Source organism: Lampris incognitus, chromosome 13 (assembly GCF_029633865.1).
Source record: "Lampris incognitus isolate fLamInc1 chromosome 13, fLamInc1.hap2, whole genome shotgun sequence".
NCBI classification, from domain to species: Eukaryota; Metazoa; Chordata; class Actinopteri; order Lampriformes; family Lampridae; genus Lampris; species Lampris incognitus.
In genome coordinates, this window is record NC_079223.1 from 2,965,525 (window position 1) to 2,981,234 (window position 15,710).

At 53.1% G+C, this 15,710-nt stretch overlaps 1 protein-coding gene across 9 annotated transcripts in view; it reads right to left on the reverse strand.

Moving 5' to 3' along the window:
* The window catches only part of slc8a1b (solute carrier family 8 member 1b), a 368,951-nt gene that overhangs the window by 35,611 nt on the left and 317,630 nt on the right, over nucleotides 1–15,710 (reverse strand). The gene's annotated exons all lie outside the window — the stretch shown is intronic.

Here is a 15,710-nt window from a genome sequence, read left to right on the forward strand (position 1 = left end):
CTGTAATCCTTTATTATTACAAAAACTACACTGGGGTTGACAGATGTACTGTCTGACACTGTCTGTCTGATACTGTCTGATACTGTCTGTCTGACACTGTCTGATACTGTCTGTCTGATACTGGCTGTCTGACACTGTCTGTCTGATGCTGTCTGTCTGAAACTGTCTGTCTGATACTGTCTGTCTGACACTGTCTGATACTGGCTGTCTGACACTGTCTGATACTGGCTGTCTGACACTGTCTGATACTGTCTGATACTGTCTGTCTGATACTGTCTGTCTGACACTGTCTGATACTGTCTGTCTGATACTGTCTGTCTGAAACTGTCTGTCTGATACTGTCTGTCTGATACTGTCTGTCTGACACTGTCTGATACTGGCTGTCTGACACTGTCTGTCTGATACTGTCTGTCTGATACTGTCTGTCTGACACTGTCTGATACTGTCTGTCTGATACTGTCTTATACTGTTTGTCTGATACTGTCTGTCTGATACTGTCTGTCTGACACTGTCTGATACTGTCTGTCTGACACTGTCTGATACTGTCTGTCTGACACTGTCTGATACTGTCTGTCTGATACTGTCTGTCTGACACTGTCTGATACTGTCTGTCTGACACTGTCTGATACTGTCTGTCTGACACTGTCTGATTCTGTCTGTCTGATACTGTCTGATACTGTCTGTCTGATACTGTCTGTCTGATACTGTCTGTCTGAAACTGTCTGTCTGATACTGTCTGTCTGTCTGTCTGACGTGTGTGTGTGTGTGTGTGTGTGTGTGTGTGTGTGTGAGAAACCCTGTGTTAATAATACGTTGGCTGAGCTAGGAATTGGGATTACAAGGTAAAATGAAAGGAATTGGGATTACAAGGTAAAATGAAAGGAATTGGGATTACAAGGTAAAAGGAAAGGAATTGGGATTACAAGGTAAAAGGAAAGGAGTTGGAATTACAAGGTAAAAGGAAAGAATTGGGATTACAAGGTAAAATGAGAGGAATTAGGATTACAAGGTAAAATGAAAGGAGTTGGGATTACAAGGTAAATTGAAGGGAATTGGGATTACAAGGTAAAAGGAAAGGAATTGGGATTACAAGGTAAAAGGAAAGGAGTTGGGATTACAAGGTAAAATGAAAGGAGTTGGGATTACAAGGTAAAAGGAAAGGAATTGGGATTACAAGGTAAAATGAGAGGAATTAGGATTACAAGGTAAAATGAAAGGAGTTGGGATTACAAGGTAAATTGAAGGGAATTGGGATTACAAGGTAAAAGGAAAGGAATTGGGATTACAAGGTAAAAGGAAAGGAGTTGGGATTACAAGGTAAAATGAAAGGAGTTGGGATTACAAGGTAAAAGGAAAGGAATTGGGATTACAAGGTAAAAGGAAAGGAGTTGGGATTACAAGGTAAAATGAAAGGAGTTGGGATTACAAGGTAAAAGGAAAGGAATTGGGATTACAAGGTAAAAGGAAAGGAGTTGGGATTACAAGGTAAAATGAAAGGAGTTGGGATTACAAGGTAAAAGGAAAGGAATTGGGATTACAAGGTAAAATGAAATTCATATGACTTTTTCTTGCTTTTTCACATAAAGAGCAGTCATCAACAGACGCACATAAAACCAGAGAGTTGTGCAGAAGAAGCACGTACAGAATTTGACTCAGTGCTGCGGACACCTCTGAGTGGCTGACTGTCAGGCTGCTGAGTATGACCATCATGCAGCTGTACATGAACCGCAGACCGGGTCGCGGGGCAGACGGTCTGCAGCCCGGGTAACGGGGCAGACGGTCTGCAGCCCGGGTCGCGGGGCAGACGGTCTTCAGCCCGGGTCGCGGGGCAGACCGTCTTCAGCCCGGGTCGCGGGGCAGACCGTCTTCAGCCCGAGTAACGGGGCAGACCGTCTTCAGCCCGGGTAACGGGGCAGACGGTCTGCAGCCCGGGTCGCGGGGCAGACGGTCTTCAGCCCGGGTAACGGGGCAGACGGTCTGCAGCCCGGGTCGCGGGGCAGACGGTCTTCAGCCCGGGTAACGGGGCAGACGGTCTGCAGCCCGGGTAACGGGGCAGACGGTCTGCAGCCCGGGTCGCGGGGCAGACGGTCTTCAGCCCGGGTCGCGGGGCAGACCGTCTTCAGCCCGAGTAACGGGGCAGACGGTCTGCAGCCCGGGTCGCGGGGCAGACGGTCTTCAGCCCGGGTAACGGGGCAGACGGTCTTCAGCCCGGGTCGCGGGGCAGACCGTCTTCAGCCCGAGTAACGGGGCAGACGGTCTGCAGCCCGGGTCGCGGGGCAGACGGTCTGCAGCCCGGGTCGCGGGGCAGACGGTCTTCAGCCCGAGTAACGGGGCAGACCGTCTTCAGCCCGGGTAACGGGGCAGACGGTCTGCAGCCTGGGTCGCGGGGCAGACCGTCTTCAGCCCGAGTAACGGGGCAGACGGTCTTCAGCCCGGGTAACGGGGCAGACCGTCTTCAGCCCGGGTAACGGGGCAGACGGTCTTCAGCCCGGGTCGCGGGGCAGACGGTCTTCAGCCCGGGTAACGGGGCAGACGGTCTGCAGCCCGGGTAACGGGGCAGACCGTCTTCAGCCCGGGTAACGGGGCAGACGGTCTGCAGCCCGGGTAACGGGGCAGACGGTCTGCAGCCCGGGTAACGGGGCAGACGGTCTGCAGCCCGGGTCGCGGGGCAGACGGTCTGCAGCCCGGGTAACGGGGCAGACGGTCTGCAGCCCGGGTCGCGGGGCAGACCGTCTTCAGCCCGAGTAACGGGGCAGACCGTCTTCAGCCCGGGTAACGGGGCAGACGGTCTGCAGCCCGGGTAACGGGGCAGACGGTCTGCAGCCCGGGTCGCGGGGCAGACGGTCTGCAGCCCGGGTAACGGGGCAGACGGTCTGCAGCCCGGGTAACGGGGCAGACGGTCTGCAGCCCGGGTAACGGGGCAGACGGTCTGCAGCCCGGGTAACGGGGCAGACGGTCTGCAGCCCGGGTCGCGGGGCAGACCGTCTTCAGCCCGAGTAACGGGGCAGACCGTCTTCAGCCCGAGTAACGGGGCAGACCGTCTTCAGCCCGGGTAACGGGGCAGACGGTCTGCAGCCTGGGTCGCGGGGCAGACCGTCTTCAGCCCAGGTAACGGGGCAGACGGTCTGCAGCCCGGGTCGCGGGGCAGACCGTCTTCAGCCCGGGTAACGGGGCAGACGGTCTGCAGCCCGGGTCGCGGGGCAGACCGTCTGCAGCCCGGGTCGCGGGGCAGACGGTCTGCAGCCCGGGTCGCGGGGCAGACGGTCTTCAGCCCGGGTCGCGGGGCAGACCGTCTTCAGCCCGAGTAACGGGGCAGACCGTCTTCAGCCCGGGTAACGGGGCAGACGGTCTGCAGCCCGGGTCGCGGGGCAGACGGTCTGCAGCCCGGGTCGCGGGGCAGACCGTCTTCAGCCCGAGTAACGGGGCAGACGGTCTGCAGCCCGGGTCGCGGGGCAGACCGTCTTCAGCCCGGGTCGCGGGGCAGACGGTCTGCAGCCCGGGTCGCGGGGCAGACCGTCTTCAGCCCGGGTCGCGGGGCAGACGGTCTGCAGCCCGGGTCGCGGGGCAGACCGTCTTCAGCCCGGGTCGCGGGGCAGACGGTCTGCAGCCCGGGTCGCGGGGCAGACGGTCTTCAGCCCGGGTCGCGGGGCAGACCGTCTTCAGCCCGAGTAACGGGGCAGACCGTCTTCAGCCCGGGTAACGGGGCAGACGGTCTTCAGCCCGGGTCGCGGGGCAGACGGTCTTCAGCCCGGGTCGCGGGGCAGACCGTCTTCAGCCCGAGTAACGGGGCAGACCGTCTTCAGCCCGGGTAACGGGGCAGACGGTCTGCAGCCTGGGTCGCGGGGCAGACCGTCTTCAGCCCGAGTAACGGGGCAGACGGTCTGCAGCCCGGGTCGCGGGGCAGACGGTCTGCAGCCCGGGTAACGGGGCAGACGGTCTGCAGCCCGGGTCGCGGGGCAGACGGTCTGCAGCCCGGGTCGCGGGGCAGACGGTCTTCAGCCCGGGTCGCGGGGCAGACCGTCTTCAGCCCGAGTAACGGGGCAGACCGTCTTCAGCCCGGGTAACGGGGCAGACGGTCTGCAGCCTGGGTCGCGGGGCAGACGGTCTTCAGCCCGGGTAACGGGGCAGACCGTCTTCAGCCCGAGTAACGGGGCAGACGGTCTGCAGCCCGGGTCGCGGGGCAGACGGTCTTCAGCCCGGGTAACGGGGCAGACGGTCTGCAGCCCGGGTCGCGGGGCAGACGGTCTTCAGCCCGGGTCGCGGGGCAGACCGTCTTCAGCCCGAGTAACGGGGCAGACCGTCTTCAGCCCGGGTAACGGGGCAGACGGTCTGCAGCCTGGGTCGCGGGGCAGACGGTCTGCAGCCCGGGTCGCGGGGCAGACGGTCTGCAGCCCGGGTCGCGGGGCAGACCGTCTGCAGCCCGGGTAACGGGGCAGACGGTCTTCAGCCCGAGTAACGGGGCAGACGGTCTGCAGCCCGGGTCGCGGGGCAGACGGTCTGCAGCCCGGGTCGCGGGGCAGACGGTCTGCAGCCCGGGTCGCGGGGCAGACGGTCTTCAGCCCGGGTCGCGGGGCAGACCGTCTTCAGCCCGAGTAACGGGGCAGACCGTCTTCAGCCCGGGTAACGGGGCAGACGGTCTGCAGCCCGGGTCGCGGGGCAGACCGTCTTCAGCCCGAGTAACGGGGCAGACGGTCTTCAGCCCGGGTAACGGGGCAGACCGTCTTCAGCCCGAGTAACGGGGCAGACGGTCTGCAGCCCGGGTCGCGGGGCAGACGGTCTTCAGCCCGGGTAACGGGGCAGACGGTCTGCAGCCCGGGTCGCGGGGCAGACCGTCTTCAGCCCGGGTAACGGGGCAGACGGTCTGCAGCCCGGGTAACGGGGCAGACGGTCTGCAGCCCGGGTAACGGGGCAGACGGTCTGCAGCCCGGGTCGCGGGGCAGACGGTCTTCAGCCCGAGTAACGGGGCAGACCGTCTTCAGCCCGGGTAACGGGGCAGACCGTCTTCAGCCCGGGTAACGGGGCAGACGGTCTGCAGCCCGGGTCGCGGGGCAGACGGTCTGCAGCCCGGGTCGCGGGGCAGACCGTCTTCAGCCCGAGTAACGGGGCAGACGGTCTTCAGCCCGGGTAACGGGGCAGACGGTCTGCAGCCCGGGTAACGGGGCAGACGGTCTGCAGCCCGGGTCGCGGGGCAGACGGTCTTCAGCCCGGGTCGCGGGGCAGACGGTCTTCAGCCCGGGTAACGGGGCAGACGGTCTGCAGCCCGGGTAACGGGGCAGACGGTCTGCAGCCCGGGTCGCGGGGCAGACGGTCTTCAGCCCGGGTCGCGGGGCAGACCGTCTTCAGCCCGAGTAACGGGGCAGACGGTCTTCAGCCCGGGTAACGGGGCAGACGGTCTGCAGCCCGGGTAACGGGGCAGACGGTCTTCAGCCCGAGTAACGGGGCAGACCGTCTTCAGCCCGAGTAACGGGGCAGACGGTCTTCAGCCCGGGTCGCGGGGCAGACGGTCTTCAGCCCGAGTAACGGGGCAGACCGTCTTCAGCCCGGGTAACGGGGCAGACCGTCTTCAGCCCGGGTAACGGGGCAGACGGTCTGCAGCCCGGGTCGCGGGGCAGACGGTCTGCAGCCCGAGTAACGGGGCAGACCGTCTTCAGCCCGGGTAACGGGGCAGACGGTCTGCAGCCCGGGTCGCGGGGCAGACCGTCTTCAGCCCGAGTAACGGGGCAGACGGTCTGCAGCCCGGGTAACGGGGCAGACGGTCTGCAGCCCGGGTCGCGGGGCAGACGGTCTTCAGCCCGGGTCGCGGGGCAGACGGTCTTCAGCCCGGGTAACGGGGCAGACGGTCTGCAGCCCGGGTAACGGGGCAGACGGTCTGCAGCCCGGGTCGCGGGGCAGACCGTCTTCAGCCCGAGTAACGGGGCAGACCGTCTTCAGCCCGGGTAACGGGGCAGACGGTCTGCAGCCCGGGTAACGGGGCAGACGGTCTGCAGCCCGGGTGGTCGCGGGGCAGACGGTCTGCAGCCCGGGTAACGGGGCAGACGGTCTGCAGCCCGGGTAACGGGGCAGACGGTCTGCAGCCCGGGTAACGGGGCAGACGGTCTGCAGCCCGGGTCGCGGGGCAGACCGTCTTCAGCCCGAGTAACGGGGCAGACCGTCTTCAGCCCGGGTAACGGGGCAGACGGTCTGCAGCCCGGGTAACGGGGCAGACGGTCTGCAGCCCGGGTCGCGGGGCAGACGGTCTGCAGCCCGGATCGCGAGGCAGACCGTCTTCAGCCCGGGTCGCAGGGCCAGTGTCAGTTACAGTACAACGTGCCACATCCACACACACTCATGCACAGAGACAGAGACAGAGTCAGAGACAGAGTCAGAGACAGACAGAGACAGAGTCAGAGGCAGAGACAGAGACAGAGTCAGAGGCAGAGACAGAGACAGAGACAGAGACAGAGTCAGAGACAGACAGAGTCAGAGACAGAGACAGAGGCAGAGACAGAGACAGAGTCAGAGACAGACAGAGTCAGAGACAGAGTCAGAGACAGAGACAGAGACAGAGTCAGAGTCAGAGACAGACAGAGGCAGAGTCAGAGACAGAGTCAGAGTCAGAGACAGAGTCAGAGACAGAGTCAGAGACAGAGACAGAGACAGAGTCAGAGTCAGAGACAGACAGAGGCAGAGACAGAGTCAGAGACAGAGACAGACAGAGACAGAGTCAGAGTCAGAGACAGAGTCAGAGTCAGAGTCGTGGATTATGAAGATAAACGTCTTCTTGGATTATGTCATCACTCCTGTTCAACTCCCGCCTCCCCTCCCACACATCTCTGTCCTCATTCACACTCGTTTACTGTATGCTCGCTCCCATTCATCTTGTTTGTTACCTCTCTTTCTGTGCCTCGTCCTGTCTCGCACTCACTTTCTGTTACCCCGACCACCACCTTGGTCCGCCAACTCCCCCCAGAGCCACGTGTTCATCCAAACGCAGCAGAAGTTTTGAGCAAATTTTCTGAAACGCTGACGATGGAAAACGCAAACCGGTGTGTATTTCCACCAGGAAGCAGGAAACAGGAAGCAGGAAACAGGAAGCAGGACACTTTGTCATTTCACTTCATGCACTTATGTACATGAAATGAAACGAAATGGCGTTTCCTCCAACCCACAACACAAAGACAACAACACACCCAAAACTACAAGAACACACTAACACACATACCCACACTAACACACGTACCCACACTAACACACATACCCACACATACCCACACTGACACACATACACACACTAACACACATACACACATTAAACACACACAAAAAAACCACTGTCCAAGGGAACAACACCAGCCAGGATGACTGTGGGAACCACTGGTCTGCATGGGCTAGCAGTTAGCTTGGCCTGCCCTGCTCTCCCAGCTGATCCAGCACCAGCTCTCCCAGCCACCAAATGAAGACAAAACTTAAGACACAGATGTGGACAAAGACACTGCATGGACGGTACTGGGTGAGGCCGCCGCAAATGCAAATTTGCGCCGCCATTTTCCCACACTGGAAGCAGCTAGCATTATGTGCAAAACACCCTTTGCACATGTAGGACGCGACAAAACTACATCATAAAAGGAGACATTACCAAGATACTGGTCGCTCAGCAACAACAGCTAGCAAGACAGCTAGCGTATCAGCTACAACAACAGCTAGCACGTACTAGGTCGAAACTGTGTGTGTGTGTGTGTGTGTGTTTATGTGGGGGGCCCTGTGATGGTCTGGTGGCCTGTCCAGGGTGTCCCCCCGCCAGCTGCCCAGGGACTGCTGGGATAGGCTCCAGCATCTCCGCCACCCGGATCCGGATAAGCGGCTTGGATGAACAATGCTACTGTGTTGTATGTACCGATGTTGTCTACGCTGTTCTACGCACAGGGCATCACACACACACACAGTTTCAACTGTTAACACTTCAACACAGGCCTGAGACTGCTGTGGCCAGACCAGAGCCGGTGCAGAAGAGCCCAGAGCTGGTCTAAAAAAGGTCCCTCATTCACTTCCTGTTAGTGTGGACGCTGGGTAATACAGGGTAATTTGTGTCAAGGTTTATCAGGCTGCACACAAAAACAAACAGACACCAACACTGATGTAACACCCACAGGATGCACAGCAGACACAAAGACAAGACACACCGCGCATCCTAAAACTGAAAGCTGCTGTCTACCATACATCCAGATGTGTGTGTGTGTGTGTGTGTGTGTGTGTGTGTGTTAGTGGTGGTGGGCTGTCAAGAAACAGGCTGACAGGTGGAGACAAGCAGAATATGAATATAAACATGAGCATGTCAACTTGAGGTCTTGAGGCCACTCAAACACACACCACACCCACCAACCGTACACACACATACACTGACCCCCCCCCCCTCCACACACACACACACACAGACAACCATGCAATTCAACACACATGAACATTCACCTACAAGTATGGACAGACACACACACACAACATGCTCCACCTGTTTGCTCTCGGGTGAAGGTTAGAGAGCAGTTGGGAGATAGATTGCCACTAGACTGGAATACAGCAGCAGAAGGACTAAGGGAAGCAGGCAGGCGAGCGCTAGGAGAATCTCAAGGGGGGAGAAAGAAGCGACAGCTAAGTTGGAGGTGGGAGGAAGCAGTGCAGCACTACATAAAGAAGAAAAAGTTGGCCAAAATGAAGCTGGGCAAAAACGAGGATCAGCACAACAAGAATTAATACAAGAAATCTTAGAAAGAAACTAAGAGAGCAGCAGTGATAGCAAGTGCAAGAGCATACAAGGACCTGTACAAAAGACTAGATACAAAGGAAGGAGAGAAGGATATATATATATATATATAAATAAATAGCGAGAGAGAGAGTGAGATAGATAGATAGATAGATAGATGGAATAGCCAAACAAGAGACAGCAAGCAAGGATGTTGAACAAGTAAAACTGATCAAGGACGCAGATGGAAGAGTACTGTCAAAAGATGAGGATATTTTACAGAGATGGAAGGATTATTTCAGTCACCAAATGAATGAAGAAAATAACAGAGAAAGAAGGGCAGATGAACCACCAAGGAACGAAGAGGATGTGGGAGAGATTACAAGGGATGAGGTGATAAAAGCGTTGCAACGACTGAAAATGGAAAAGTTGTGGGACTGGACAATATACCAGCAGAAGTCTGAAAACCAATTTACGAGAAAAAAGGTGATGCTCAAAGTTTCAACAACTAGAGAGGGTATAAAATTGATGGGACACACAATAAAGTTATGGAGAGTGATTAAAGGGAGACTTAGGAAGGAAGTGACTATAGGGAAAGAACAATTTGGATTCATACCTGGAAGAAATACCACAGATGTGACATTTGTACTCAGGAACTTAGCTGAAAAATACACTGAAGGACAGAAAGAATTGCGCTGCGTATTTAATGATTTCCAGAAGGTATATGACAGAGTACCGGGAGAGGAGTTGTGGTATTGTCTGAGAGCGAAGAGAGTGGCAGAAAATTACATCAGCATAATTTAGGACATGTACAAAGACTGTAAAACCATAGTTCAATGTGCAGTGGGAACAACAAGTGAGTCTGAGGTAAAGGTAGGACCTGCATCAAGGATCGGCGTTGAGCCCTTTCCTGTTTGTGATACTGATGGACAGCCTCACAGAACATCTTAAAGAGCCACCATGAAGCATGATGTTTGCTGATGACATCATGCTAGCAAATGAAGACAAGGAAAGGTTGGAGAGAGATCTTGAAAACTGGAGAGACGTACTAGAGATTAGAGGGCAAGATCAGCAGAACAAAGACTACAAAAGAGTACCGTTGTATAAATAAGCAAGTAGAAAGTCCAGGATTGACCTTAGGAGAAGATTTCCCAGAAGTTAACAAATTCAAGTACTTAGGATCGACAATACAGACAGAAGGTGGTGGTAAGAAGGTAGTCAAGAAAAGGACACAATCTGGGTGGAATTCATGGAGAAAGGTAGGTGGAGTACTTTGTGGCAAAAAATGCCGTTGAGGTGAAAGTATACAAATCAATGGTCAGGCCTGCCATGCTCTATGGTATGGAAGCAGTGACAACAACAGAGAGGCTAGAATCTACATGACAGGTAGCAGAGATGAACATGCTGTGTTGGTTCTTGGGATTGACTAGAAAAGACTGGGAGAGAAATGAAGAAGTGAGAGCTATGTTCAAGATCAGACAAATGGATGGGAAGTTTAGAGAGACAAAATTGAAATGGTTTGGACATGTGCAGAGAGGAGGCATAGACGATATAGGAAAGAAGGTATTGGAGCTGGAAATACCTGGCAAAAGAAACAAAAAACACAAAAACAAAAGAAAAAGAGGAAGACCAAGGAAAAGATGGAGGGACCAGATAGAGAAGGACATGAGGAGGGTTGGACTGTGGGAGAGGGATGCATCAGACAGAAAGCTATGGAGGCCAAAAATCCGCTGTGGCGACCCCTGAGAAACAGGGAACAAGCCAAAAGAAGAAGAAGAAGAAGACACTAGTCTCTCTCCCTCTCTGTCTCATGCAGGTTTCACAAAATTCTCTCTTTTCCATATCTGTCTGCAACCTTGTGTACGTCTGATATGTTGGCTAGGTGTGCTTTAACAAAAAATATGTCCAACTCCACTGGGACTTAACCTGATAAATAAAGACTGAACAATATATCCTTCTCTCCTCCAGTCTCCATTTCTCTGTTGCTTTGGCTATTTCTTTTTGTTCAGCATCTCATTGATTGATGGTTTTGAGCCATCAGAAGGGGTAACAGACACACACACACACACACACATACGTGCACACACACATGCACAAACGCATGCGCACACACAACATGCATGTCTGCACAAGCAGAGAGGAGGATGATGAACGACATGTTGTGGTCTTCTTAATTAAAAGGCAGTGAAGTCTGGCGAGGTTACCACCTCTTCTCTCTTTCTTTCTTTCTTTTTATAATTTTTATCTGTCTTTGCAGCAGTCTGTCTTCTTTTATTCTCTCAGCTTGCTGTTCCGTCTCTCGGTCTTTGTGTCCCCCTCTTGGTGTTTTCCTCTGCATGTCTTTCCTTCTCTTTCCTCTCCTTCTGTCCTCTTGTCCTGTCTTTCTTAAGCCTTCACACTTTTATTCCTGCATCTTCCTCCTCTTTTAATCTTGGTTTTCATCTTTCACGAGCTCTCTTTGTTCCTCTCCTCCAGTCAGTGAGATCAGTGCATTCTGACAGCTCCCTACCGTTACCTGCCAGCCAGTTACACGTCAGCTAGACATTCATGAACCATTCAAAACTCTTACATCACCATCCATTCAACAGTAGGCCAATTGATGCACCACGCCTCAAATATTCTCATTAGTTCCACGGCTCAGAGTCTGGTTCAAACCAGCGTTCCTCCCTATAAAGGATGTGCACATCCTCAGCCTTGAAAGGGGTCAAGGTTTGACTCTCATCATCCACTGGAATACAAACTAGGAGTCATCAGGGCACTGTACCACCGAGCTGACAATGTTCCCACTGACACAGCAGCTTGGGGAACAGGAGAAACCCCACATCAAACAGGCCCCGGTTAAGTGTGGTTACCCTAACTGGGCATTTGTCAAAGCCAGGAACATGCCCAAACAGTGCACCAGCCAATCGAAGAGAGGAGAAGGACTGTGATTGCAGCTATCCCCCAATCGTCAGTGAATAGTACACGTGGCCACTGAAACCCTAATTAATGGTCATGGCAATTTTTACCTGATTTTTATCTGGGTAATAATGCTCTGTAATGAGATTAAATGCCTTGGACACTATATTACAGAAGATCTAACTGATGACAGAGATAGCCATAGACAATTTTGCAAATTGTATGACCAGGTTAATATGTTGATACACAAGATTCATATGTGCACTGTCGATGTCAAGTCTCACTGTTCAGAGATTTTTGTACATCTCTGTATACTGCTCACTTATGGGGTAGATACGATACAGAAAAGGTAGTGTGCAGAGACTTAAGCTGGCATGGAATGATGCTATGCAGTTATTGCTTCATGTACCGAGATATCACCATGCCGTGCTAACCAATGTTTGTTGGTTAATATTGCTACATCTACCTGTCAATCACTAGTGTTGACCGATAGACCCAGCCTGCTGTAGAGATTCACAACTGCAGCAAGGATGGTTTGCAGGTCTTCTGGTGTGTGAGCTACAAGAGCGCAGTCATCGGCGTACTGCAGCTTAAGGACCTACACTGCAGACAACTTGGTGGTTGTCTGGAACCTTTGGCTGTTGAAGAGGTTTCCATCTAGCATAAAGTCTATTGTGATCCCACTACTGTCTTCCAGATCTTTGTGAAAAAGTTTTGTGACACATAAGAGGTAAAATGTTTAAGAGTACTGGTGCCAGCACACACCCCTGCCTCACTCCAGTACATACATTAAAGGGCGCTGATTCCTGTCCTCCTATGGCCACCCGTTCCACCATCCCATCATGGAACTGTGATAGAATGTTGATAAATTTGCTTTGACAGCCAAACTTTTTCAGGATTTTCCAAAATAGCTCTTGATTCACAGGGTCAAAAGCTTTGGAGAGGTCAACAAAAGCCATGAAAAAGTCCTGATGTTGTTCGCAGCACTTTTCTTGCAGTTGTCTTACTATGAAAATCATATCCACAGTACTCCTGTTCTTTTTGAAGCCACACTGTGATCATGCGGATGTTCTGTCTGCATAGCAGGACCTTTGCTAGGACCTTGCCTGCAACAGCTAGTAGGGATATGCCACAACTGTTGCCGTGGATGGACTTGTCACTCCTGTTTTTGTACAGGGTGGCAATTTTAGCATCTCTCCATTGTTGAGGGACATTCTCCTGGTCCCAGACCTGCAGGATGTACTTATAGATCATTCTGGTGCACAAGTATTCTCCATGTTTTAGGAGTTCTGCTGAGACACCATCATTGCCAGGGGACTTATTGTTCTTGAGGGAGTTAAATGGCTACAAGTGCTTCTTGAAAAGTTGGTGAGTGGTCAAGGTCTGGGATGGACAGACGAATTGGCAGCTCTTCCAGGATGGATTGGTTGGTTGGCAAACGCAGTGCTTCAAAATGTTCAGCCCATCTTGCCAGGATCCGCTTTTGGTCTTCCAGGGTTGTCAGCCCGTTCGCTGGTTTTAAGGGTGTGATAGAGCAGTTCCTATGGCCATATATAGTCTTTATAGAGTTGTAGAAGTTGTGCATATATTTCTGTCAGCACAAGATTGAATCTCATGAGCTTTGTTCATCCACCATGTATTTTGCAGAGTATGCAAGGTTGTTTGCACCTTATGTGCTGTTTGTCACTGCTGCCAAAAGATGGCGGATGCAGGGCAGTTGAGAGTAGCTCTCTGTGCCTTATGCCTGGTTTCCAGCAGGGATGTGATGGTGTCAGAGTTCTCGTGGAACCAGTCCTGATGTTTTCTAGCTGTGTAACCTATAGAGAGGATTGATACTTGATGTAGCAATGAGGTGAGGGAGGTCCATTTCTGATCCATGGAATTGTCAGAACTCAGAATGGCCTCAAACTCTAGTGCCATTGTGCCTACAGAGCGAAGGGAACTGATTCCGTGCTGGGGCTGACTTCAATTTAGCACAGTTCAATTGCTTTTTTATGTGCTTCTTGAGATATTGTGGGGGGCACACTTTGATGTGGAGTTTGGTCATGATCAGGCGGTGATCCGCCCAGCATCCTGCACCTCATGGCCTGGGTCAGCAAGACATCACTAGTGTAATGATAAAGTCAATCAGGTGCCAGTGTTTAGATCGTGGGTGCATCCAGGATGTTTTGTATTTCGTTTTCTGCTGAAATAGTGTGTTCATAATGGCGAGGTCATGCTCTGCACAAAGTGTTAACAGCCGCAGATCATTTGCATTAGCCTGACTAACCCCATGCCTACCCAGTACTTCACTCCATATACCATTGTTCTTTCCTACCCTTGCATTAAAGTCTCCCGGAAGAAGGATCTTGTCCTCTTTTGCGATAGAAGGGCCTCATCTAGTTGCTGGTAGAAGTTGTCCTTCACACCATTGTCAGATGGTAGTGATGGCACATATGCACTTATCAGAGTGGCATAGCGTGCCTTTGCTAGGGGGGACACGGAGTGTCATTAGCCTCTCACTTTGTTTGGTGGGTGTTTCAGTGAGGCTGGGTAGAATGTTGTTCTTGATTGCCAGTCCAACATCATGCTGATGTTGTCCGCCAAGGGGATAGCCTCTCCAGAAAACGGTGTACCCTCCTCCTTCCTCTCTCAGGGAGCCTTCACCCAGGAGCCTGGTTTCGCTGAGAGCAGCGATGTCCAAGTTGTAGCGTCTCAGTTCCTCAGCAATCAGCGCAGTCCTTCGATATGGTCTGTTGCCATCATTATCAAGGAGAGTCCTAACATTTCATGTTGCCAATTTCAATGGGATAGTTTTCTTGTTTTTACCGCAGGATGGAATTCCCGGTAGGCATGGTGTGGTCCCTAAATAGGGCTGCTCAGTCACATGGGGGTCTGCCGAAAGCAGCATCCACTCAATCTCAGCTGCTAGCGACAATGTACCTTGTGCCGCTGATGTGCTGGGCTCTGACTAGCAGCTCCCAGGCCAATTCTACCCTGCTCCTGTTGCCAGACACCCCAACGTCACCAGACTTCAATCGGATATAAGGCCAGATATTGCACACCATGGTCAGAGGTGTAGACCTACGCAAGAAGATTTTTAGAGTGCCACAGGAGATACGCAGTCCTCAGTAGCACTGTGTTTGCCATGACAGGTTAGTGCTGGTGGCAAGGGCTTATACCCAGAACCACCTAATGTGTGCCGTCAAACACGTTGCTTTTCTCTCGGGGTGTGCTCCCCTAGCCTTTGTCTCAATAAACTTCCCACAAGGCAGTGGGGCAGTGGTTGGCCAAGAACAGCCTCTGGGGACCACAGCAATGCCGAGATCCCCTACCAAGTTTGCCTGAGGCCACAAGCCGCGCAGTTACCGTGTGTGGCCACAAGCAGGCCTGGCAGGGGTCTTGGCAAAGGAGAGGCTATGTACTGGTGGGGGAAGGCTTACGCACTAGGCTGCTTCCTTGTTCACCACAAGGGCTAGCCAGCAGCAGCAACTGGTAAGCGAGAGGTTAAAAAAGCAGGTGGTAAGCAAGCATGCATCTTCCCTCTAACTACTGCACTACTGCACTAGATGCATCACAACACCCTGTGCGAAACACACACACACACACACACATACATTCATGCACACACAAACAGATAAATACACAAACTAGCATACATATGTAGACAGACTCACATACAATCACACACACACATACACACACACACAAATGTTCTCACTCACACATTCGCTCCTTGTTTGTGTGCTAATGTGTCAAAGAAAACTGCCTGCTCGTATCTCCTCTCTAAACCTCATCTCTGCTTATCTGAGAAACTGCTCTGCTCTATTACAAACACACACATGCACACACACACACACACACACACACACACACACACACACACACACACACACACACACACACACACACACACACACACACACACACACACACACACATTCTGTGAAATGTCATGGTGCTTTTAAAGGCTGGCTAAGTGCAGGTTTCTTGCTTTAAGATGAATGTCATGGTGTGTGTGTGTGTGTGTATGTGTCTGTGTGTGTGTGTGTGTGTGTGTGTGTGCGCGCGTGCACGTGTGTGATTGAAACTATAATAAGGTGGACAAGGTGAGCAGCAT